The sequence below is a fragment of the Sander lucioperca genome, chromosome 10 (assembly GCF_008315115.2).
Source record: "Sander lucioperca isolate FBNREF2018 chromosome 10, SLUC_FBN_1.2, whole genome shotgun sequence".
Classification (NCBI taxonomy): domain Eukaryota; kingdom Metazoa; phylum Chordata; class Actinopteri; order Perciformes; family Percidae; genus Sander; species Sander lucioperca.
Genome location: NC_050182.1, coordinates 33,585,632 through 33,611,551, shown reverse-complemented (window position 1 = coordinate 33,611,551; position 25,920 = coordinate 33,585,632). Strand labels below are relative to the sequence as shown.

The window sequence follows — 25,920 nt, the reverse complement described above, 5'->3', positions numbered from 1 at the left end:
TATCAGCCCTGATTAAACCCTTTGGTCAGTCCAGTTGTGTGCTTTCTTTTTCTTTCTTGCGTGTGTGTCTGATAAAAGCCAGATGCCTGCTGTTCTCTTGAAATGGTTTACTGATGTATCATGTGTGTGTGTGTGTGTGTGTGTGTGTGTGTGTGCTTTCTTGTATCTGTGTGTGTGTGTGTGTGTGTGTGTGTGTGTGTGTGTGTGTGTGTGTCTGACAGCTGAGGTTAGTGATGGGAAGAGGACAACAGAGCCGACTGACATATAAAAAGATGAGAGGAGACAAAAACACATAGACAGGAAGACGTGTGCATCTCTCTCTCTTTCTAACCCCACTTTCTGCTTGTCTATCACTCTGTTGTCTCTTTCTTGCCTGAAAACTATGTGCCGTCTTATTTCACCTCCATTGTTCCTTCCCTTCATATCTCATACCCTGTTTGTTCAAATGTGTTTGTTTCCTTTTTCATGTATTCTCTTTTTTTCTGTTTCTCCTTTGCTTGTTTCATCTTGCTCCTTCTCTTTCTTTTTCTCAGCCAGTTATAAGACACTATCCTTTCACAAGCCAGCATATATATTTAAAGTGAAGAGTGGTGGCACTCTCCTTTCTAAAGCAAACTCTGTGACAGAGAAGCATCATTTTAAAATGGCAAGACCTACAGCAATAGTGCTGGTGTGATGTTTTTTCGGCTTTATGGTCTGTTGTAAAATTTAAAATAATCAGAGTCTCCGATCCCTCATAAACTACTAAAACATATACATTACTAAAAAGACAACAGTAACAGAGAAGATGTATTGCTCATATTTACCACTGCCTGTTGTTGATACGGCAAGCTTGTCTGTGGGCAGTTAAACAATATTAAAGGCTAACTAGAATAAGAATTTTCTCTTTTTGTGACCAAAAAAAAACTTTTTGAGTGGAAGCTAGACTAACTAGCTTCCACTCAAAAAGGAAGTGGTAGTTAGCCTAGCCTGCTAACGAAAGCACTAGTTCCAACACAGTTTTTGTTTGATTATGTAATTTGGGCCATTTTTAGGCTCCCGCACACTTAGTGTTGTTTTCATCCCACAGTATACTAAGGAAATGTCTAGCTAGCGTTAGCTTTTTCTCTTTCATGGGTCCAGATGTGGTAATGGCTAACCTCAGCACTCTGTACATTACCTCAAGATTTGTCCACACATGGGACTAATCAAAACAAACACTGCAGATACATACTGATTTCTTAGCGAAAAAGTAAGCACAAAAGTAATAATATATACTGTAGTAAGACCACTGTATCCATTGTAGTGGCACTCAAAAGTATATTGTAAGAATTGGCGATGACAGGCTTTCTTTCTTTAAAACTGCCACAATAAGATATATTCAATTTCTAGTTAATTCTATACAATAGGATGAAATGTGTGTGTTATCCAACTGCCCTGCCATAGTTCCGCTGCAGTGACAGCAGGAGCCAATAGCAATGTTTGTTTGCAACATTGTTTTACAATAGTCAAGCATGCACACATGTATTTAAATATCTTTTTAAAAATTCTAGATTAGACATTTAATTAATTAAAATCTTCTTTTTCTTCCCCATGTGCTTCATCCTGATTCAAGTCATGTCTGGTTCAAGGCAGAGTTGACATTGTAAAATACAGATAATGAATCACATTCGGTTTGGAGTGGAGGACAGCGGAGTGGCCAAGGACATGTGTGTGTGTGCATGTGTATTCACAGCAACTCCAAAGTAAAAACTCTATGTATGTGTGTGCACATGCTGTGTGAACCTGGATGTTTTTGTGAGGCCGGACCACCTCTGGTCCAACAAAAGCAGCAGGAGGACAATGAGGAGAAGGAGGAATGAAAGGGAGAGAGAAGGGAGGAGTGGGAGGGAGCCTAGTGAGAGAAACCCAATCGAATTAAATGAAATCTGGCCTGAATGTGCACAACCATCAGCTGCTCTCCAATCTCATTAACCCTGCATTACCAGCCCTGGGTTGTGTGTATGTCTGTGTGTGCATGTGGCTTTTTTATGTTAGTGTAAGTGGATGAGAGAGAAAAGAAAAGAAAAGGAAGAGATGGACGGGATGGGAAGAAGAGAGAGTGTGAAAGGCAGGGAGATGGAGAGGAAAATGAAGATGAATAAGGGTGTTTGGGTGATTAATGTGCCTCTGTGGCATTGCTAATGAAAAAAAAAAACATTTCTCGTAGCAGTAATCACGATAATTTCTTGTGACACTTAACAGTTTCTTTATTTTGCTGCATTAACTAATGTCAAAAAGGGATTGCATATGGATAAAAAAATCAGGGATGCAACACTGCAGCCACAATTTAAATCTTAATAATTAGCCTAACGTACTTAATAGGGTGTGACAAAACAGTGCAAACACAAAGAGTGCAAACTACAAACATTTATTCTTTGAGTATAATTAACAGTTGTTGGCTAACAGTTGCCTTTTTAATAATGTCCACATTTCATAACAAAATGAGATAGAAACAATCAGTCTGATTCAATTTCTGCTTCTGAAAATGATCACTGTGCACTGCAGCATGAGACACAACATAGTTTTAGTAAAGACAACAGGAAACGCTGGCATGTCACAGAACAACTATTTTTAGACTGCTTTCAGTTAGTACTTGTGTTACTGCTTATTATAGTACCCATTATAAGCCACTATATGTCATTTTGCATACATCGTAATAGCCTGCTTAGAGTCTTCAACACAACAATTGTAGTACTGTATTTTCAAAGTATATTTACTTTATTTTAAGCCACCCTACACCAATTCAGATATACAATGTGAAACTTCTATCTATTTTCATTACACTATAGTAAGTCTACAGTCTACTGTTCTCTTGGATATCAGTTTGTTGTTTTAAAGAACTTGTTGTGTTTATCCAGCCTGCAGTGGCTTACTGTAGCTTGACTGATATTCAGCCAAAAGCCATCCATCCAAAGGTCCCTGACTCATAAATACTGCAGTATGTTCATTAAAAATTATAATTGTATTACTTGAAGCAGTGCCTTTTCTGAGATGTAGTTTGCCAGACCAGTCAGAAAAAAGAGGTTGACAGACAAACTAGGGGCAGTCACACTTAGGGATTTAATTGGCCGAGGCTGCCCGAGGGCCTACACTCTTCTATGTCACCGGGGGATGCTTAACTTAGCACATGTTCAACACTGTTTATATTTTCACACTTTTCTCGGTCTTAATAATTCAAACAATGCTAAAACATGTTTTCTTCGTAGCTATAGAGAACATAGTCCTAAATGAGGTGATGTAAGAACTTTCGAACATCAGAACTCTTTTCTGTCAATGCATTTTCTTTAAAGCTACCTAGCAGATCAGCGACCTCAGTCTAGGTGGTGGTAATACACCTTAATGCTTTTTGCCACCCTCTATAAAACGGAAAAAAAGGGAGAAGTGACCTCAGTGCACTTGTCAGTTAGTCAGACAGACAGCACAGATGGCAGAGAGTGATAAGTGGATGGCAAGGTAGGGAGAAAAATAGGGTTTGGGGTTAATATTGTAAGATGTAAATTAATTCCAGTTTAATGTAACCATTAAAAAGATGTTCCATTCATATTACTTTGTAGTGTTACTCTCTCCTTTAGTGGTAACATCAGTCCTGTATTTGCATACAGATTTAGATACAGATACACAGGAGAGTGCACTAACAGAACAAGTTATTGTCATCAGCTGTAGTTTTTCACACTGCCGACAGTATCTAGAATGACTTTGACTAGCGTGTTCAGAGCAGACCACTTTGTTATATTTTATTTACAGTTTGTCAGATGATAATCAGATTTTGTAGTCTATGCGCACACACATGCATCAAGAAGCGAGCTTGTGACCGGGAGGTCGTGGTTCAATCCCCAGACCGACAGGGTAAAATCTGGGTGGGGAAAGAGAAAGAGCAGCACTTGTCCCTCCCTCATCACCACCACTGAGATGCTCTTGAGCAAGGTCCTTAACCCCAACCGCTCCAATGGAGCTGCTCAGTGGCCAGCAGATCAGTGTGGTTGTACCGGGCAGCATCCAGGTATGAATGTGATCAGGGCGTTCCTGCAAAAGAGAGGTTGCCTCTCAGTGAACCTTCCCTGAATAAATAAAGGTTAAAACATTTTTTTTTAAATCCTAGAGATCACTCTGCAATCAGTGTCCCACTGAGACACCTTCTTTGTGGTGATTAAGTTTAAGTTTTCCTTGAGTTCCTCATCTGTTTAATTCAATCAAATGTTTACAGCGGCTGGGAATGTTCAAATGTATATTGTCCTGTGTTCCAAAGCATGTTTCTTAGAAAGGCCCTACCTACAACCTGTTGTTTAGGAAAATGCTGTGCAAATACAAATTCATGGGTCAGGTATTGTGAATCAGTTAATCACACAGATGAGCAAAACAGACATTTTGTACGTATATGAAAAAGTCTCTGGTTCTTAATTTAAGTCACAGATTTTTGGTTTTATATCTCATAATGTGGGGATGTCTCTGTGGACAGCAGCAATTCCAACTCTATGCATTCTGCAGTTCCCGGCATCATGCCTGGCAGCAGAAACAGAGCAAAAAGAAAACTGGGTGGCGTTAAAGTGGTGATGGCAGCACTCTGAAAGAAAATGTCCCAAAAGCTCCAGATTTGGATTTTGTATTCATGAAAAGCTTTAAAAACTTTATGATTTTAGACTTTTAGGGATTTTTGCTTAAAAATAGTATGTAAATGTGGTCCCAACTCATAGAATAAATACTGAAGAAGAAAACCAGCATCTGGGCCATGATGTCATGGCATGAGTTCATGCACAAATAAAACATTAGTACATACTGCACAGTCGACACAGTTCATTAAACGCAAAAATATAGTTGTTTATACAGTGACACAGTCATGTTTTCTCAACGTTATAAATGAATTAAATCAAATACAGGTCTAAGAGGTGGCCATGTGAAAATCTCCCTCACAAGGCCGAATGAATCCGCTAATAGCAACACAACATAGTGTGTGAAATGAATTTAAACTAAAAGTATAACATCTTCATTGCTTTATATTATAATAATGGAAAGCAATAGGCAACAACAGTAACATTTATTTAAAAGGTTATTATTTTAGAAAAAAATTAGATAATGAGCTTATATGGGGCATCATTTTGTTGAAGTAAAGTGTTTTTCAACTGGCAAATGCCTCATTTAGGATTGAACCCCTTCAGATTCAGCATCACCCCAGCATTACCCTAGAGAGGATGGAAAACAAAGAGGAATGAGGGAAATATTGCCACGAACAGAGGAGGAATAGAGTAGGCAGCTGGAGAGTGGGGGTGGTGCTTGGTGTTTGATGGAGCTGGGCTGAGAACAGCTCTATAAGGACGGAGATAACTGGAAAACACTATAAAATGCCTCTCCTCACATTCTTTCCCTCTGTGGAATTAGCCTTTGAGTGGGCTGTTGGAGCGAGGGAGGGTGCATACAGAGATTGATGGAGGGAGGGTGTGGGAAGCCCGAACTGTAGCGAGGGCGGATGGAGAGAGATGGAGTGAATATGGAGTGGGCAGCTTGAACTCTGAGAGGGAGGAATGGAGACTAATCAGAGAGAAGGAGGAGGTACAAGAAGGAAATAAAAGGCTAGAAGAGAAGGCGGATTGGAGGAAGAAAAGGGTGTATTGCACACACACTGTGGAATACATATGAATGAAGTACAAATATTAATGGTAGTAGGAGCGGCTGACTGAAATGTCCTTATTTCATGGGGACACTATTAAGTCTATTTACTGATTGGCTGTCCGGTCCTCACATCTCTCATTGTTATTGGTGGCCAGGCATGTTTGTTGTTTATCATTGGGCAGACAGCAGCGTCGGCTAGATTCACAATCCGATGGCATAATTCAGCCATCGATCAAACTTTGTGGACAGCAGTAGCCAAACTGCTCCTCCAGACAGAGAGAGAGAGAGAGAGAGAGAGAGCTTTCAGAGTGGAATATCACAAATCAAATGCTGTAACCTTTTAGTACGTCTGAGCTTGCACATGCCCACTGAAACCCAATGAGGCTTTTTCTCTTGCTGTGCCTATCAGCCTGTCTACTCTTCCTCTTCACTTGTCTTCTCTTTTCTTCTTTATTTTCTTCTGTCTTTCATTTTCTTTCAATCATCCCCATTCCCCTTCTTGTTCTTGAAAAGTTTATTTACTGAGTTCCTCAGGGTCATTTGTCTTTGTCTATCTAAACAGAGATGCACTAAGAATCATGATGATGCTTGAGTGAGACACCTGCAATGCCCGCTGGTCCTTTTAACATTTACTCAGATGAATGATTTGCAAAGCAAATGTGAACTGTTTTGTTGCTTAAAATTCAAGATAAAGCCAGCACTTTATAATTCAGCAGTTAAGAATCTGCAGGGAAAACCTTGGCACACCCAGAGTTAAGCAGGTTAAAATAGGTTACAGTAACTCCACCAAAATTCTACCCACATGCGCTATTTTCTAAAAAAAAAAAAAAAAGACAATTCTAATGTTAACTTGTTTTAAGTGCTTGTAGCAGCAAAGGAAATGCCATAACTTGCACATGTATGCGGGGGGTGTTTCATAACAATTATGACAAAATATCAGATTATACCTCAAAACTAAGACTATCTGCATGGCTTGATATCACTAGGGCTATAAGTGCAAAAATATCTGTTGTAAGTTGGGTGAACTGATCCTTTAAGTCTATACAGATAGATTAGAGTTCCGATTGCACCAGCTTACTCTGAAGAAAGTTATAGCAGTGTTAAACCATAAATTATGAAGGCTATAAATCACTATTAAAACGACTAAATTCTGATTGATAATTTTTGGATGCATTAAACTTTCCTTTTTCCACAAAGAATTGTAGAAATGTCATCTACCCATACTAATAAATCAAATGAATTCAATCATTGCATTGCAGAATATCTTACTTGATCAGAACAAAAGTGATTGCACTGAGCCCCTCACAGTAAAATTTACAATGTCAGTCTCTAATTCTTTAGTAGTTACTTTCCAGGCTCAGATGTTTTGATTGCAGATGCAAAATAAATTATTATTATTATATATATATATATATATATATATATATATATATATATTATAATTTTTAGTAGCTGAAATGTTTCATTGCATTCCAAAGAATTTGAGCATGTTAAACTAAGTTATGATTCATAATAAGACAGTCAATTCTCTTTTTTATTCCTTCACAAAGAAATCTAACATTGAAAGATGAAACTGTCATCTGTTGGTTAACTTGCACAGATCTGCAGCTTCAATGAAAAAGCAAGAAGCTTTGATGATGGTTACTCAAACTGATATATTTGATGTCGATGTATTTGACTGTGGCTATAATAGAAAACATAATATCAGTAAAGCGTCAGGTTAAGTTAATGTAGCAACAGTCACTCTAAAGGTCAAGGTCATGAAATCTTCATTCCTTGAAAATGATGAAAGAACACTGAATTTAAGAACAAATACAGTAATAGTTTTGTACAATATGTACTTCTGCTTTTACCTTCATGTTGCAGCTTAAAATAAAAATGACATGTGGCAAGAGCTTAGAAGATCCTATTGACTGCCACTGGCTGTCCTTTTTCAGGAACATTCACATTCTGGCTAGGGAGGGGGAGCAAATTGGACATTAGCAGCCATGGTCCAGCAGGTGGATAAAAATTCCTGGCTGCTCCTGTGAATGTTAAAGATAGAGGTGCTTTGGTCTATGTTCTTATGCATGCTATTATAGTAAATCATATGTAATTGCTGCTTCTATTCTGTATGTGTGTGTGTGTGTGTGTGTGTGTGTGTGTGTGTGTGTGTGTGTGTGTGTGTGTGTGTGTGTGTGTGTGTGTGTGAGTGAGAATGAGAATGAGAATGTACAAGTGTGTGTGTTAGTGATAAGGCCAATATTAGTAAATGGTTGTCTGGTTAGTGGTTGGTTCTTGGTTATCAGATCTTATGTTAGTAAAATGTGGGGTTATGGCACTGCTGGGAGCTGAAATAGAACACTGGCCGGTTTGTGGTGGGTGCTCATATGATGGCGCTTTAATGAGGTTCTGTCTCAGGAGGACACTAAAGCTGCTCAATTCGGGCTGGAAGGGTTTAAGAACCCTTGTTAGAGCCTAATGGCTTTGTTGATGTAGTTTTTACAGGTAAAATGAATAGACGAATGTGAGCGTGCTGTCATGAGGTGTCCTTGGTGGAGGATATTATGGTAATTAGGCTGCTGTTTTCTCAATAGTGTTCCAGCGATGAGCCTACTTAACCTCTTGGTGGTGTGTGTGTGTGTGTATGTGTGTGTGTGTGTGTGTGTGTGTGTGTGTGTGTGTGTGAGCACTTACCAGAGATGAATTAGTTAGATGTCTGTGCATGTGCCTGTGTCTTTGCATGTGTGTGTGGCTGCCCTTTAGTATTTGCTGACTCAGGCTGGTTTTCCCTTTCTAAAAGTAAATAACCTTGGTCCGCCAAGCTGTCAGCTGGCCCCACTGTGCCCTCGTCCCAACATCTAAAGACGGCGAGAAAATCTCTGCTCTCACATCTAAACACCATAGCAACACGCACCACAAGCACATCTTCAGAGAGGCTAGCCTGCGTGCTGCAAAGAACTTGTATCTTCAAAAAGCCACCTTCTGATGAAAAACTGGTACAGTTTACATGCTTTTATTTTCTGCCAGCATATTAAATTAATTCCCCCACATGTTGCCTTGAATGCGTCGTCTGCAGCACAAAGACTGTTCTTCAACCAGAGGGCTCTGGTTCACACTCACACACTTAGTACAGCCCGACCGATAAATCAGCGGGCCAACACTCTTTGATTTTTTTTGTTGTTATTGTCTTTTTGTTCAAAGGACTTTAAGTTTCATATCTTAAGTTTGTATTTTTATACATTTTATTTGTCAGAACTTTAATATATTTTGATGTTCCTCTGTTCTGTTGAGACAATAAAACAAACTATTACTTTTAAACTGCATTATCATATTATTTTAGTGAGGACTCATAAATAACTACAAATAATTAATATTAAGGAAATCTGTTTTTTCGGCATTTCTGGATATTTTGTTTTTTAAATATATATCGGCCGATATATCGGAATATCGGATTTTTAAATCATCAAATATTTGTATCGGTATCGGCCTTAAAAATCCTTTATCGGTCGTGCTCCCTAACAAAGCATAATGACAGCCAATTAGAAAAACAACATCTCAATGACAGAATCCCAGTATTTTGTTTTGAAATCCAGGCCTGTGGTTTCTGTACAGCCAAAGCAAACCAAGCCGATCCAAAGCAAAATGTAAGAAGGGAATAAAGTTGGCAACGTAGTTGAGGTAAATAAAGTCAGTCACATAACTGTTTTTGTGTTTGGCTACTCTTTATATTGTTGAAGTACTATGGTTGTATATTTTTGAGCAATTGTGTTGTTGTGTGATGCCCAAGACACTACTAGGACATAGCAACCTGCGAACCTCTCAAATCCTTAGCCCCTACAGTATATTATCTCTCTGTCTCTATACCTATCTATATCTCGTTCCTTATATTATTGTTATTATATTCTTCTCACCAGTAGTTGTTTTTCTCTCACTTCTTCCCTCTTATTTTGCTCTTCTCTCTCTCTCACTCTCTCTCACTCTCTCTCTCTCACTCTTTCTCTTTTCGTCTCCCTCTCACTGTCTCCCAAGCCATCCCCCTGGAGGTTAATCCCCCCGGTTTCAAATAGAGATAACCATGGCAACAGACCACGGCTTTCGAGCTTTGGGTCGGTGGGACAAAAGCATTGATCAGGATGAAATAGTGTCATGTGTAAGCGCTAAACAAACACACTTTTGCGTGGAGGCAGAGAATCCACCAACCCTGACTTTGCTGCTCAGTCACTTATAATACACTGCGTGAAAATCAACCAAGTATACATGTAGCTGCTGTTGTTAAATCCATACATTGTTAAGTCTAACGAATCCCTGGAACAGGATGTGTTCAGAATGATGAAGACAGAAACAGGAAGAACATGAACAATAGTATTAAAGGTAAACAAAACGTTAATAGCCATTTTGAGATGATTGAATAACAAACTAGAGATGCATATTTCAGCCTTGAAGTTTCCTTCCTGGTTTGAAGCCCCAGAGTCACTATGGCAGGGAAAATAACGTATTGCCTTTTTTTTTTTTAGGTCATACTTGCCATCTTACAAGACATAAATTCATTCACACATACTCGCCAACATACACATACTTGACCTTGATGGCGGGATTGCAGCATGACAGATGTAGTGAGAAGAGCAGAGTTGATGAAAAAGGTCTTTTATTGAAGTGTAAACCAGTATTCCTCTCCTCCAGGACTTTATAGCAGAGGCCAGCAGAAGGTGTGGGTGGACACGGACAGCTTAACTCCCCATAATATGGCAAGTCACCCAGCTTGTGTAACTTTTATAAGTGCTGCAAGTGTTATTTGCCCTTGGATGATATGACAGCCTCACTTTTACTGCAGTGCAATTAAGTCAAAAATAAGGTTGTAGCCTTTGCCTTAAAGCCCATCATTTACACTCTAGCATTGACTTTTGTTTGCTTGCTCTCAAGACGAATTGTTTCCCACAAATGTGCAAATGCAGAATACAACAGATTTCTGCAGTCATCACCAAGACCAGGATGGAATTTGATTATTTTTTGTGTGTAATTTTCCTAATTTTCAAACGGCATTTCCCCATACTCATCTCCCCATGCAAGAATGTAACATGACAAAACAGAAGCACCAACTTTGGTCAGAATCAAATGTGCCTCTTTCTTCCCTCTGAGCCAATGGGATTCTTGTGTCTGAGCCAGTGCTTTAATTGTAATCACTGCAGTGCCGAGAGCACAATCCTACTCCCTGCACTTTTCGGGAACTTTTTTAATTTTGCAGTTTCACTTTAATTTGTTTTCTCTCTGGCTGTGGCTCTTAACTTCATTTCCCAATCATTTGTCTGAGGACAAAGCCACATGCCAATAGCGAGGGGAAAAAAAGTCGGAAACAAAGAAACCCTGGATTCAATAAGTTTGTCTAAAAACTTTCTTTATTAATTTTCTCTTTCCTTATCCGCGAAAGTGCTTCCTCAATGGTAATCCAGCAATCCAGCAGGTCTTCTGGTTTATTGCATTTTTCTAATAAAATGCTCTGATACAGACAGGCAATCAAGGAGCAATTCGGTGAAAGGAGAAGAGAGAGAGAGAGAGAGAGGAAATAGATAAGGTAGTATGTGAGTCATTTTAGGAGCACAGCTAAACTTTCTTTTAATCTGTTCGAGTAGGTAGTGCAGTGCCACAGTGTAGGCTGCAGACCGTGCAGCTAGGATTGCAGGGCTTAGTGCTGTGGAAAAAGGTCTGGCAAAGCAAGTCTACAGGGTTTGAGTCTCATCTTGACCAGCTGACTACCTCTCATCCTCTCTCTCCCCCCCGTTTCCTGTCACACTTTACAAGACACTGTCTAATAAATAGGGGTGCAAGATATATCGACTCACTATCGTTGTCGCAATATCACGTTGCGCAATATTATATCTAGGGGTGCAAGATATATCGACTCAATATCGTTATCGCAATATATCGAAAGTGTCGCAATAAGTATACAATATTTAGTTTATTTTGTGGAGCGCTGCGTTCCATCCGTTGGCTGTGTGGCTTAGTTGGGTTTGATTTAGAGCCCGCTTGAACCGCTATAATGATCATGTTTCATTGGCCAGTTACCGTGCCACTTGCACATGTTAGTGCACGTCAGTGCACAGGTCCACTACGTGACAAACCCTATGCAGCGTACCACGTGTGTGCATATTTCAACAGAGTGACAGTGTAAGTGAAGAAATAGATAGAGACAACAAAACGGAACGAATCAGAGAAGCGAAAGAAAGGTTGTGTCCTGTTCTCTTTATTTATTTATTTTATACTGTACAACCAGTAAAACATGTCCTGTGCTGTAGACATGGTCGTTATTTATTTATTCATGTTGTACCAGTCCAATATGACAGTCAGTTGAAATAAACCTTGTGTTGTAAGAAAAATTTTGTATTTGTTATGAATCTATTTTGATGCATTTTCCCGTAAATTTTGTAATTTTACATATGTTTAAAAATATCTAAATTAATATCGATATCGCAATATTCATAATCGATATCACAATATCACATTTTGTCAATATCGTGCAACCCTACTAATAAAGCAGAAATACCACTGCTGTGCCATATGGTGTCTTTAGCAAGAAGCTATAGACATAAAAATGATGTCTGTTGATGAAAAAAACAGCTTTCCTAATTATTGAAATCAATGATTGTAGCTGCATCAGAAAAATTGTATGTTGACATGTCTGACTCAAGTAAAAACGTTTGATTCCATTGACCATTCCAAATGATTGCCTGAAAGAATTGTTGGCATTAAGGATTCATGAATAATTGTAATGCTACCTTGCTTGGATAGGTTTTCTGTTGCCATTATAGATGCTAGATGGTGTTCCCCAGGGATCAATTTAGGATCATTTTATTTTCTATATCTATGCTGTGACTGGGCCTCATGAAATAATTCATTTTGTATTTCTATGCTACTGATACACCACTTCATATTGCAATGTAACACACAATATGGTTGCTTATCCTCTAGAAAGTGTAATATTTTACTTTAACCCAGTGAAAAAAACACTTGGCTAGAGGGATGCAATTTTGTTTTCATTCAATAGCCAAAACCTTTTGAACAACAATATTTCTTGCAAAAGTAGTCCATGCTTTAACCACCTTGTTTGTTCTTTTGTAATTGTGCAGCTCAACTTTTTACTAATTCCAAGAGACATTAGACATTATACAGATTCTTTGGTCTCTTCACTGACCGTCATTCTTCTTACATTCTTTCATACAGTATTAAGGCCTTCTTCTAGTTTTCTCAGGTCACCTTTGAACTACCTCTATGTATCAACCGTTTTCACCTTTATACTATACTATACTATACTATATTTTAGCATGCTAATTTGTTAATAATGTATGCTGCAGTTACATTTGAAAAAAAACTATCCTTCGTTTATGTTTAATATTCCCTTCTCTTCCTCACTTCATCTTCTTATCTATTACATTTTTATTCACCCATGCTCCTCTTCCTCCTGCCTTGATTATCTCAACTGCCCAGTGTGACACATCTGTTTATAGCTGTGTTTTTCGTTTTGTATTTGTGTGTGGATGTGTAGCTGCCATCCTTAATGAGTACACACACAGAAATTTGATCTGTGGGATGGGATGCACTATTATTAACTGGAGAGACAGGACGTCTGTGTTGTTGTTGAAGGTTTTATATTCTGGACAGCATTTAAATCAGCCCCATTTGAAAGTTATTGATCCCTTTATATTGAACTTTGTGAGAGTTTTAGAGCACTTAACTTAATGCTCAATCATAGCTTTGTTTGCCACTAAAAATGCTTAAAATGTATCTCAATATCTTAATCTAAATTAATATCTTAATATAAATGATTTAAAATTTCCGCTCTAGGTTACTTCACTTTTGCTTTGGCATCCACCTCACCTTCTTGAGGAGGTTAGTCTTTGTCAAATAAGTGAGAATTTAGTTAGAAGTAAACAGTGTGAGTGAAAATGATGGGAAAATATGTGAAAAATAACTAGAATTATTCAGTAAATTAAAAGAACTGAGAAATAAGACCGGAGAGGTTTTGTGTAAATTTAGCAACATGCTTTTCTCTACCAGGTTTTTCGCCTATAGAATTCCTGACTGAGATAGAATGGAAATGTTGCCTGAGCTTTCATTGACCTTTAAAAAATGCATGCATTTGTGTGAACTGTGAACACACAGACACACACCACATGCAAAAAAAGTGCATGCTGACTCACGCTACATACACTCACACTTCTTTGAGTGGCAGGTGCATGAAAAAAAGAAACTTGACTATGGAAGACGCTTGACTGTGTGTGTGTGTGTGTGTGTGTGTGTGTGTGTGTGTGTGTGTGTGTGTGTGTGTGTGTGTGTGTGTGGGCCTGTCTCCCAGATCATCCGTCTACATTCCAGGTAATTAGACTGGCCAACAGCTGAGTCCCATTAGCCTTGATTACAGCATTCAGTACTACAGAAGAGGAGAGAGAGAGAAAAGGAAGAGAGCTAGAAAGAGAGGAATGTGTGTGTGTGTGTGTGTGTGTGTGTGTGTGTGTGTGTGTGTGTGTGTGTGTGTGTGTGTGTGTGTGTGTGTGTGTGTGTGTACTGTATACATTGAGTATGTTTTTAAGGCATTAGGCCTGGTATGTGTAGGCGTGTGTGTAATCCTTGTACATGAGTTCTATGTGTTATAGCAGTGCCTTGGGTCTTAACAGTCTAATCTAAGGAATTCTGTTTTTGACTATGTCTATAAGCATGTGTTTTAAATTTCATAGCATAACTCTTCAAAAATTTATTTTTCTCAATAGGCTTCCCACAGTGGGCGCTGAGACACTTTACCAGTCGGCCAAAATTGTAATGTTAAACCCAAAATGGGTCACAGGCCTGTTTCTGGTGGATCCCCACAAGATAAGAAACATATATTTTTTCAATGAGTCTAAATAACACATTTGGGTTTTTGGCTGAAAGTCCAGGACCTAGCCATAAAGAAGTACCAACAACAACCACATAACCCCAGAAAATTACACCACTTCTACTCAACTGTTAGGAATCAAGCCCCACACCAGAAGTTGTGTTTGTGTGGTCGATTTGAAGAATAAACAACTACATCAACAACAAAAGAACGCATTACAGATGTAAAATTATAATCGTGCTAGGATGTTGTTTAGTCTATCTAAGCATCTATCCATCTCGTATCCCTGCCTTAAAAAAATTCATGAGGCATTTTGATCTGCATTCAGCCCAGGAAATGTGTATTTAATCCGCCCTGGATATCTCACTATATATGCACCTCCAGCTCTTTCTCCCTCCCTCTGGTTTTCTCTGTGTGTCTCCCTCTCTCTTCTCTCTCCATCTGACCCTCCCTGATGGTTTCAATGTCTCAGGTTTGGGTGATTGATTCTAGCTCTGGACGGCTGGCAGACAAGCAGCCTGCACTCTGCTCTAAATGTGTGATGAATTACTGGCCTTTTAATACACACAGTAGAGACAGTATGAGTGAAAAAAAGAGAAAGATTGTATGTGAAGGGAATAAGCCATGTTAAAATTAATGTAGTAAGAAAGGACAGTAGAGCACAATGCAAAAACATTGAGGGCTGGAGAGAAGGAGAAGCAAAGGTACAAATAAGTGGGTGAATTGAGTAATAGTGTGTGTGTGTGTGTGTGTGTGTGTGTGTGTGTGTGTGTGTGTTTGTGTGTAGTCCCCATTATCTAGAAAGGCCTCTCATATTGCTTTAAATGAGTCATGCAGAGTGTAAAAACACAGGCAGCGTTCGTAGCCAGAGGGAGAGAAAAACGTTCTGCCTGTCATGAAATTGAATTAAACATTGAAACATAGTCTCTCACTTAGTCAAGTGTGATGCCATTTCTTTGAATAGTCTGGGTTTTTTGCCACTTCACAACCACCAGAGAGCCAGAAACAGCTTTTCTGCTTCTGAATATTTTTATAAGTATGCCACCACTTGAAAAGCATCTAACCCCAGTTTTGATGATGCTTGAGCTTTGGCTCAATCCTTTAAAAGTTAGCTAAGGTAAATGACCTTTGTAGCCAATTAGCCACAGCAAAAACCAGGTGATGAATTTACAAGGTTCTTTGATCAGTGTATAGTGTTTTCTTTTTCTGCTTAAACCAGTGTTTCCCACACATAGACTAATTGGTGGCGGTGCGCCACACAATCAACACCGGCCGCCACATACTGCGTTTCGTTATTATTTATTTTTTTAACGCTATTGAAAACACGCAGCGTATTCGTTCAGCTGCATTTCCTTTCCCTGCTCTCCTCCGTCTCTCTGTCACTCACGCATCTCTCTCACATAGGCTACACACACACACACACACACACACACACACACACACACACACACACACACACACACACACACACACAGATACACACACAGCCCCGCCCCTTGTAAATAATGTTATGTCATTTTTTTACTCTTACACTGAATGTTTGCTGCTTCAATCCAGATGAGTATTGAACAGTATTTTCCGCGACTGAAAAAGGCATGTGTTGAGGATGAGGACCAGCCTGAACCGGAGGTATCAGTCTGAAACAGAGCTGAACAGTCCGACCAGTGTAATTAGTTATGTTATTAATTTGTTTACAATATTTTCAGGCTTTAACCAGTGCTGCTCAAGCAGAAAGACAGGGTCACTGGGAGAGAAAGAGATAGATTTGTTAGGCATTGAAGAAAGAGTAGGAGAGGAGGACAGCATCCAACAGCGTGTCCTCCTCAGTTTTCGGCTCCAGTCCCGGCAGTACCTCTACACTGCCTAGGTGAGACCCACACAGCAGCTTCGCAACTCCCTTAAGCGATTTCTGTGTTGCTTTTGGATCAGAGCCAACAGAGCGGAGGCGCTCTGGGTTGGGTACCGAAACCCGGTGCTGATATGTATCTACCGAGCCGAATAGTAACGCAGATTTCGGTGCCTCATTCTGGTGCCACTGAAATACCTGCGCTGCTCTCTGGTGCTCTGAAATGGACATCAGAAGCAACAGAAGCATCGCTGCATGTAACGCTAGTTAACATTACACTTCACAGCAGGTAACATTAGCCAGTAGCTGCTTAAATGCTGAAACTAAATGGTGTCACATTAAAGTGTGGCAGTATTTCACACTGGAGGGATTCCAACACTGGAACACTGGAACATGCAGTTCAAGACTCAGAGTTGTCCGAGAAACAACACATAACTTAATGGTAAAACTTAATTCAGGCATCGTTAAGGCACCAACACCATTTTATAAGTTTAATTGTTTTAGGACCGGTATCAGAAAAAAACCCAAACGATGTCCAATCCTACTCTGGGTCCTCCACAGGGTGACTAGACACCAGTCCTATAATGCGAATGAGGAAATCAGAGAATTGTTTCAGATGTTTCCCAACTCGCCCGTTTTGTTTTTAATGTCGTGATATAGGTCTTAAATTTACTTAATAATGGTCTTAAAAATGAATTTTACTTGGTAAAACCTGCAGAAACCCTGATTATTGTACATATTAAAGCCAAATCTCTGGAGCTATTCAACACACAAACACAGAAGAAATAACCAGCTGTGACTCTTCTTGTGATGAAAAGGGCATACAGTACATCCACAAGCTCTGGGATCTCTTAACTTGCAAAACACTTACATTGCAGTGCCTTTAGGTGGCTGAAACATGCAGCAGTGCTTCAGGAATTTTTATGTTTACATATTTCCGTGTTTTAAAATACATGTAGGTAGATAAATCCAATATGAAAAGTATTAGGCATGCAGCAGACAGGCAATATACTGAAAATACAAGTTAACATCAACAAAAGAGTTATTTGACAGGTGGGTGTTGTGTTAAGACCTGTACAATTGAAAGGACATACATCATATGTACAGCTGACTAAACTAACATCTTACATAGACATGTCTGTTTCCTACTACACCAGAGCAAACACATGCAGGTATTAGAAGCAGCAGCAGTAGCTGAACATCATGCCAACAGTAATACAGTATGAACTGACCAGAGACTAAATGATGAGGTAATCAGTATCCAGTGTTGATTTCACTGAGCCTCCAGTCATAATGAAGATGGTGAAAAGTGTATATCTCCATGGCTAATGAAACCCTGGGGATGTCAGGGTTTAGGGTTCATAAAGTATTTATGGTATGTTCATTAAGTATTGATTAAGCCGTTAGAGAGCGTTTAGACACCCAGACAATCATTATGAAAGATTAGATCTTGGCTAGAGGAAGAGGAAGATGGAGGAAGGTAGAAATGCAGAGAGAGAAAGAAGTTGCGGTGAGGGATGAATGAAAATGAAGGAAACCAAAGATGATGTGAAGAGGAAAATGTAAGATATGGCAGAGGGAAAAGAGCAAGGAGGCAAAGGGGAAAGGAAAGGAAGAAGGAAAATTCTGCTCTTTAAATATTCATGAAGCATTCAGATAGCATTTTAAACAGCAAGGCTATTATATGAGATTAGTATTAATCTGAGGAAGAGAAGGGGCAAATAGCAAATAGGGAAAAGAGGAAAGAAAACGAGGAGGAGGGGGAGCATGAGAAAAGAGGAAGTTAAGGATAGAGAGGAGGTGGGCTGAAGGAGGGCAAATGAGAAGGAAGAATAGATGGATTAAAAGAGGAAATGAGCAGGATTATGCGTAAAATGAGCTTGAAAGGTAGAGGAAGGAGTCAACACGTAATGAATAGAAAGTCTCATTTCCCTAATCATATACTGCTTTTTTTAGGAAGTACTCTGCTAGTTGTTTAAAAAGCATTTCTCAGCCTATGTCTTCACTTAATTTTTTCCTCATCTTTCCTTCCATTCATTTTCAATACCTCAATTCCTGTTCCGGGCTGTGGGAGGCTGTGATGTGGCAGGTCTGATGTGAAGTGTTGCTATTTGAGATGCAACTGGGATTTTAAAGAAATGTGACATTCAAGTACCGTCTCACCTCATATCCATCCATCTAGCATACAGACCCAGCAGGTGTTTTTCACAGGTATTTAACCATTGCTTTGCCCTCTCATTACCCTCTAGCTCTTCAGCAGGTGTTGTTGCATTGCAGGGTAACCAGGAAGTAGCATGATAAGAGGTGCAGACCTGCTATAATGGATGCTGCAATGAGGTTTAATAGAGCTGAAAACACAGGCTGACTGACTGGCAGGCAGACTATATAGTCAGGGAGAGGCACAGTTGGTGTGAAGCTGTTTCCAGCTCATGACAGATGTTACAGAGAGAGAGAGAGAGAGAGAGAGAGAGAGAGAGAGAGCGAGAGAGAGAGACAAAGAGGGAGAGGGGACAGAGAGGTGAGTCATTTGCAACATGCAGATTTAGGGATCACTGAGAAGTAACTTTGTGCAAATCGCAACTTTGAGCAAAGTCAAGCAGAGTTCATTCACATGTGAATGCTCCAAAGCACTTTATTTCATATGCCAGAAGTAGCCTGGTCCTACCAGACTCTCGTACATTTCATTTGTACAGAGAGTCTGGCCTCTCTCCATTGACAAGTGTTAACTTCCTTGAAGACGGGTACTCTGTTGAAGTTTAAAACTATTGGATCTGCCCAGAGCCACTCTGGTAGCCTGGCTCCGCCCTCCTACGTACTGTCTGGTAGGACCAGGCTAACAAGAGGGGAGACGACAACAACTATCAGCTTAGCATCGCTAGAGTTAGCCTTAGCCAACTCCTTCACCACTAACGGAGCGAGCTGGAAAATCAAACTGTTCCCGAACCCCGTGGGGAGGAGGGCCACAACATCATGGCCACCAACAGAACTCAGCAAAGATTGTTCTTGCTCGGGCTTTAACTTCTGGATATTCAGCAGCCACAACGGACTGCATCTTTCTCCACCGCCATTACGGAACTATAACTCAAACTAGCGCACGTCACAACCTCAACGTCATCGTTCTCAGCCACTCCCTCTGTTCGCTGACTGGACCGCCAAATATTTGGCTGGAGAAAACCCAAAAATATACCACAAACCCAGACGGAGTACTGAAGGAAAAAGAAAATTGAGCGGAAGTACGTAGGAGGGCGGAGCCAGGCTAATCCCAGAAGTACTTGTGCAAATTAATGGTTTCACAGCCAACTGTGTCTAGACATGGTGTAGTGAAGTGTAATGGAATTTCAATAACCCACCCCTGTTGATTTTGTACCCATCTCACTCTTGATTTTCCTGGATTGAGACAATATAAATGATACAAAGAAAAACTAAGGATTTCCAGGTGGGCACAGACATGCATAAAATCAGCAACTGTAGGACGAGTAGAGGAGAGGTTAAGGCATCCCTCCTGTTCGCTTGGAATCTGCATTCATTCCCCTTGTTACAGTAACTTCAAACTGTATGGAAAATGTGTTCAGAAACAAAAAAGCTGACCCACTTTTTGCTAAAAATTGGGAAAACCACTGTGAGATTTTGTTAAAGACATATTGTCTTTGGATGAAATTAGCTTGCAACCACATTGACCACAGGGATAGGAAACATTCTGTTTTACCATTTAATCTTTTTTTGTGGCTTGCAAACAGAGAGAACAGGATTTTGTTAGTGTTTCCTCCACAGACAGCGAGGGTGAATTCTGCTCTAGACTGAAAAGTGAAAATCCTTTGTGTCTAGATGAGCAAGTTATTGTTGATTATGACAAAGTCCACAGCCATAGTAAGATTTTGAAGCACAGTGGAAACATAGCCTCAGGAATGCTCTGGAGCTAATTCGTTTGACTGACAGAAACTCAGAGACCTGGGCCCCATTTCAGAAAGCAGGTTTAGTGAAAACTCTGAGTTTGTTAACCCTGAGATGAGAGGTAACTTAACCTCAGAGTCAAAAGTGAACCTACTCTGAGTTGATTGAACCAACTCAAATCAGCTGTTCTGGAACCGAAAACTCAGAGTTTCCATCTCAGGGTAAATCAACTCAGAGATCAGGGTTAGACTCAGAGTTTGTTAAACCTCCTTCCTGAAATGGTTCCCTGTAACGTTAATCAGTGTGACATGGCAATGAATGTGTTTTAGTTTCTCCAGTGATTTATCCACTACATTCCTGCAACTTGGATGTGCTATGGTACCTTTATGAGCTTATTTATTTATTTTATTTTTCTCACCTCATTAGCCTTAGGTACTGCTGAATCTTCTCTTGGGTATTCACATTTTTTAGAGCGTTCAAGTTCTGATTTTTATTATAAAGGTTTCCCACGGCAACTGAATAAAAAAATGTCCTGTTTGTCAACGCGGGTCTTATTAAGCCATTATTTCTTATTGCAGAGCACAATTCCACTGAATCTAACCACCGTGCTGCAGTTTGTCACTGGGTATAAACACGGTCCCATGAGGCAATTGTTCGAGCCTTTACAAACCAGAATATATCTTGATTTCATAAACAAAAAGCTCACAGTGTAGACAGATATGTCTGTATGTTCTGATGATAAAGAGAAGGTCACGCACACAATGCTTTTAACTATTTTATAAGTTTGCAAAGTAAAACACTAACTCTATCCCTGTCTGAAAGAATAGTTTTCAATTTTTCATAAGTAGAGTATGTAGACATTGGTGATATTATGTATGAGTGTTTAAAGACTTAAATAATTCCCCCTTTTGATTTTGCTTAAGTCTTGTGAGAAATAAGTAACGGATAGGTTCACAATTGTTTAAGTCTGTTTACTTAGGTGCCCATATGAACATTGAAACAGATTTGCCTTGCTTGCTGTAATCATTCCTTCTGTTCATACCTGACATGAAGAGAGCCCTTCCTAATGGACTTCCAAAATAAGTTATGGTGGACAAAATTCAGTTGTCGTTCTGCACAAAAATGAATCCAAAGGTTTACCTGAAGCTAATGTGAGGCAGTAGGAAGGAATCGTGTTTCGTTAGCCGTGTTTCCATTCACAAAAATACGATAACACTTCCTCAATTGCTCAAAAAAGTTTTGCGTTCACTTGAGGTGTTTTTTTGCCTTTGTCGATAAAGAGTTAATGCAATAAATAGGATATGGAGACACCTGTTTCTGCTGTCGGTGTCGCTGTGCTGGCGGCTAAAATATGGCTGGTAGTAGCAAACACAGGTACTGAAACAAATTCCTAAAGACTTCTCTTTATTTTTCTCTAGTAGAGGTTATATGGCCAAGACTTCTTTTGTTTCCGGTTTTACTTCTCTGTTTACTGGCCAATTACAGCCATGCATAGCCTATACTGCCAATTTCTTACGAAACCACGCTGAAGCCTTATTTATTCATTCTAAACCAGTTAAAGGTGCTCTAAGCGATGTTGGGTGACGTTACTTCTTGTTGACGTTCAAAGTATTTTCAAACAAAACGAAGACTAGCTCGCTCCTCCCTCCTCCTCATCCCGTTCCCTCCCTTCTGTGCTTCAGCGCACTAAACCCCCCCCCCACCCAAATCCTTCTTGTCCGTTATTGGCTGAACACTGGAACACGGTTTGTGTATGTTTGCATGACCACTTTGATTTTGTTGGCGTGTGTGGACCCTAGGCTGTCTACAGAGACCGCGTTTTACAGTTTAGGGGACCGGCAGCTCGCGGATAGTGAGGAGATGTTTGCTGTATGTGACAAAACATGTTGTAGCCTAAAAAACGCGTGACATCGCTTAGAATACCTTTAATGAAAATGTACCTAAATTGCATTTCTTTTTTTGCAAAATTTTAAAGGTTTGCTTAAAATTCACTTGACAACTGAATGGAAACCCGACTAATGTTCTTATGTGTACCTGTTTGTTGTTTTAAGACAGACTTGAACAATTATGAAACTGCCCTTTGATAAAAACAACATTTAAATATGTTCTATGTTAAAAAGCAGTGATGTAATAGTAGAGCACGACTGATAAAGGATTTTTAAGGCCGATATCCATCCATCTTCGTCCGCTTATCCGGTATCGGGTCGCGGGGGTAGCAGCTCCAGCAGGGGACCCCAAACTTCCCTTTCCCGAGCCACATTAACCAGCTCCGACTGGGGGATCCCGAGGCGTTCCCATGCCAGGTTGGAGATATAATCCCTCCACCTAGTCCTGGGTCTTCCCCGAGGCCTCCTCCCAGCTGGACGTGCCTGTAATACCTCCCTAGGGAGGCGCCCAGGGGGCATCCTTACCAGATGCCCGAACCACCTCAACTGGCTCCTTTCGACGCGAAGGAGCAGCGGCTCTACTCCGAGCTCCTCACGGATGACTGAGCTTCTCACCCTATCTCTAAGGGAGACGCCAGCCACCCTCCTGAGGAAACCCATTTCGGCCGCTTGTACCCTGGATCTTGTTCTTTCGGTCATGACCCAGCCTTCATGACCATAGGTGAGGGTAGGAACGAAAACTGACCGGTAGATCGAGAGCTTTGCCTTCTGGCTCAGCTCTCTTTTCGTCACAATGGTGCGATAAATTGAATGTAATACCGCACCCGCTGCGCCGATTCTCCGACCAATCTCCCGCTCCATTGTCCCCTCACTCGCGAACAAGACCCCAAGGTACTTGAACTCCTTCACTTGGGGTAAGGACTCATTCCCTACCTGGAGAAGGCACTCCATCGGTTTCCTGCTGAAAACCATGGCCTCCGATTTAGAGGTGCTGATCCTCATCCCAGCCGCTTCACACTCGGCTGCGAACCGATCCAGTGAGTGCTGAAGGTCACAGGCCGATGATGCCATCAGGACCACATCATCCGCAAAAAGCAGCGATGAGATCCCCAGCTCACCAAACTGCAACCCCTCTCCACCCCGACTACGCCTCGATATCCTGTCCATAAATACTACAAACAGGATTGGTGACAAAGCGCAGCCCTGGCGGAGGCCAACCCTCACCTGAAACAAGTCCAACTTACTGCCGAGAACCCGGACACAGCTTTCGCTTTGGTCGTACAGAGATTGGATGGCCCTGAGAAGGGACCCCCTCACCCCATACTCCCGCAGCACCTCCCACAGTATCTCCCGGGGGACCCAGTCATACGCCTTCTCCAGATCCACAAAGCACATGTAGACCGGTTGGGCATACTCCCAGGCTCCCTCCAGGATCCTTGCGAGAGTAAAGATCTGGTCCGTTGTTCCACGACCAGGACGGAATCCGCATTGTTCCTCTTCAACCTGAGGTTCGACTATTGACCGAACCCTCCTTTCCAGCACCTTGGAGTAGACTTTACCGGGGAGGCTGAGAAGTGTGATACCCCTGTAATTGGCACACACCCTCTGGTCCCCCTTTTTGAAAAGGGGAACCACCACCCCGGTCTCCACTCCTTAGGCACCGTCCTCGACTTCCACGCAATGTTGAAGAGGCGTGTCAACCAAGACAACCCCTCCACACCCAGAGCTTTAAGCATTTCTGGATGGATCTCATCAATCCCTGGGGCCACTGTGGAGTTGTTTAACTACCTCAGCAACTTCCACCAGGGAAATTGACGACAATCCCCCATCATCCTCCAGCTCTGCCTCTACCATAGAGGGCGTATTAGTCGGATTTAGCACTCAAAGTGCTCCTTCCACCGCCCTATTACCTCCTCAGTTGAGGTCAACAGCGTCCCATCCTTACTGTACACAGCTTGGATGGTTCCCCGCTTCCCCCTCCTGAGGTGGCGAACGGTCCAGAAGCACCTTGGTGCCGACCGAAAGTCCTTCTCCATGTCTTCTCCGAACTTCTCCCACACCCGCTGCTTTGCCTCTTTCACGGCAGAGGCTGCAGCCCTTCGGGCCCTTCGGTACCTTGCAACTGCCTCCGGAGTCCTCTGGGATAACATATCCCGGAAAGACTCCTTCTTCAGTCGGACGGCTTCCCTGACCACCAGTGTCCACCACGGTGTTCGTGCGTTACCGCCCCTTGAGGCACCTAAGACCCTAAGACCACAGCTCCTCGCCGCAGCTTAAGCAATGGAAACTTTGAACATTGTCCACTCGGGTTCAATGCCCCCAGCCTCCACAGGGATGCACGAAAAGCTCCGCCGGAGGTGCGAGTTGAAAGTCTGTCGGACAGGGGCCTCCTCCAGACGTACCCAATTTACCCGCACTACCCGTTTGGGCTTACCAGGTCTGTCAGAGTTATAGACAATCCATGACTAGCACAGAAGTCCAACAACAAACAACCACTCTGGTTTAGATCAGGGAGGCCGTTCCTCCCAATCACGCCTCTCCATGTGTCTCCATCATTGCCCACGTGCGCGTTGAAGTCCCCCAGCAGAACTATGGAGTCCCCCACTGGAGCCCCATACAGGACTCCATTCAAGGTCTCCAAGAAGGCTGAATACTCCGAGCTCCTGCTTGGTGCATACACACAAACAACAGTCAGAGTTTTCCCCCCCAGAACCCGCAGGCGTAGGGAGGCGACCCTCTCGTCCACCGGGGTAAACTCCAACGTAGCGGCGCTCAGCCGGGGGCTTGTGAGTATCCCCACACCCGCCCGGCGCCTCACACCCTGGGCAACTCCGGAGAAGAAAAGAGTCCAACCCCTATCCAGGAGTATGGTTCCAGAACCGAGACTGTGCGTAGAGGTAAGCCCCACCAGATCCAACTGGTAGCGCTCCACCTCCCGCACAAGTTCCGGCTCCTTCCCCCACAGAGAGGTGACGTTCCACGTCCCCAGAGCCAGCGTCTGCTGCCCGGGTCTGGTCCGTCGAGGCCCCTGCCCTTCACTGCTACCCATGTGGCAGCGCACCCGACCCCAGCGGTTCCTCCCACAGGTGGTGGGCCCATGGGTTGGAGAGAGAGGTGCCACGTAGTTTTTTCGGGCTGTGCCTGGCCGGGCTCAGTGGCAAACCCGGCCACCAGGCGCTCGCTGACGGGCCCTCCATCTGGGCCTGGCTCCAGACGGGGGCCCCGGGCTTCCTCCGGGCAGGGTCACTCCATCTCTACCTCGTTTTTTCATAGGGTTTTTGAACCATTCTTTGTCTGGCCCCTCACCTGAGACCACTTTGCCTTGGGAGACCCTACCAGGAGCACAAAGCTCCAGACAACACAGCCCTCAGGTTCATAGGGACACACAAACCTCTCCACCACGACCAGGTGATGGTTCCCGGAGAGGATTTTTTAAGGCCGATATCAATACAAATATTTGGTGATTTAAAAATCCGACATTCTGATATATCGGCCGATATGTATTTTTAAAAAAAATCCAGAAACGCGTAACAAAACATAAACAGATTTCCCTAACATTAGTTATTTGTAGTTATTTATGAGTTCTCACTAAAATAATATGATAATGCAGTTTAAAAATGTTTTCTTTATTGTCACAACAGAACAGAGGAACATTAAAATATATTAAAGTTCTGATAAATAAAATGTATAAAAATACAAACTTAAGCTATGAAACTTAAAGGGTTAAACACGAGTGTTGCCAACAGGGACGTTGTAGAGTGCTCTCTGGTGGACAAACTATGCAACGCCAACACTCATAACATGGTTGAAGGGTGTTTCGTCCGTTT

General features: G+C 41.7%; 1 protein-coding gene across 4 annotated transcripts in view; it reads left to right on the top strand.

Annotated features, from left to right (window-relative positions):
- Positions 1-25,920, top strand: part of LOC116035255 (RNA-binding motif, single-stranded-interacting protein 3-like) — a 124,120-nt gene that overhangs the window by 62,409 nt on the left and 35,791 nt on the right. The window lies entirely within an intron of this gene.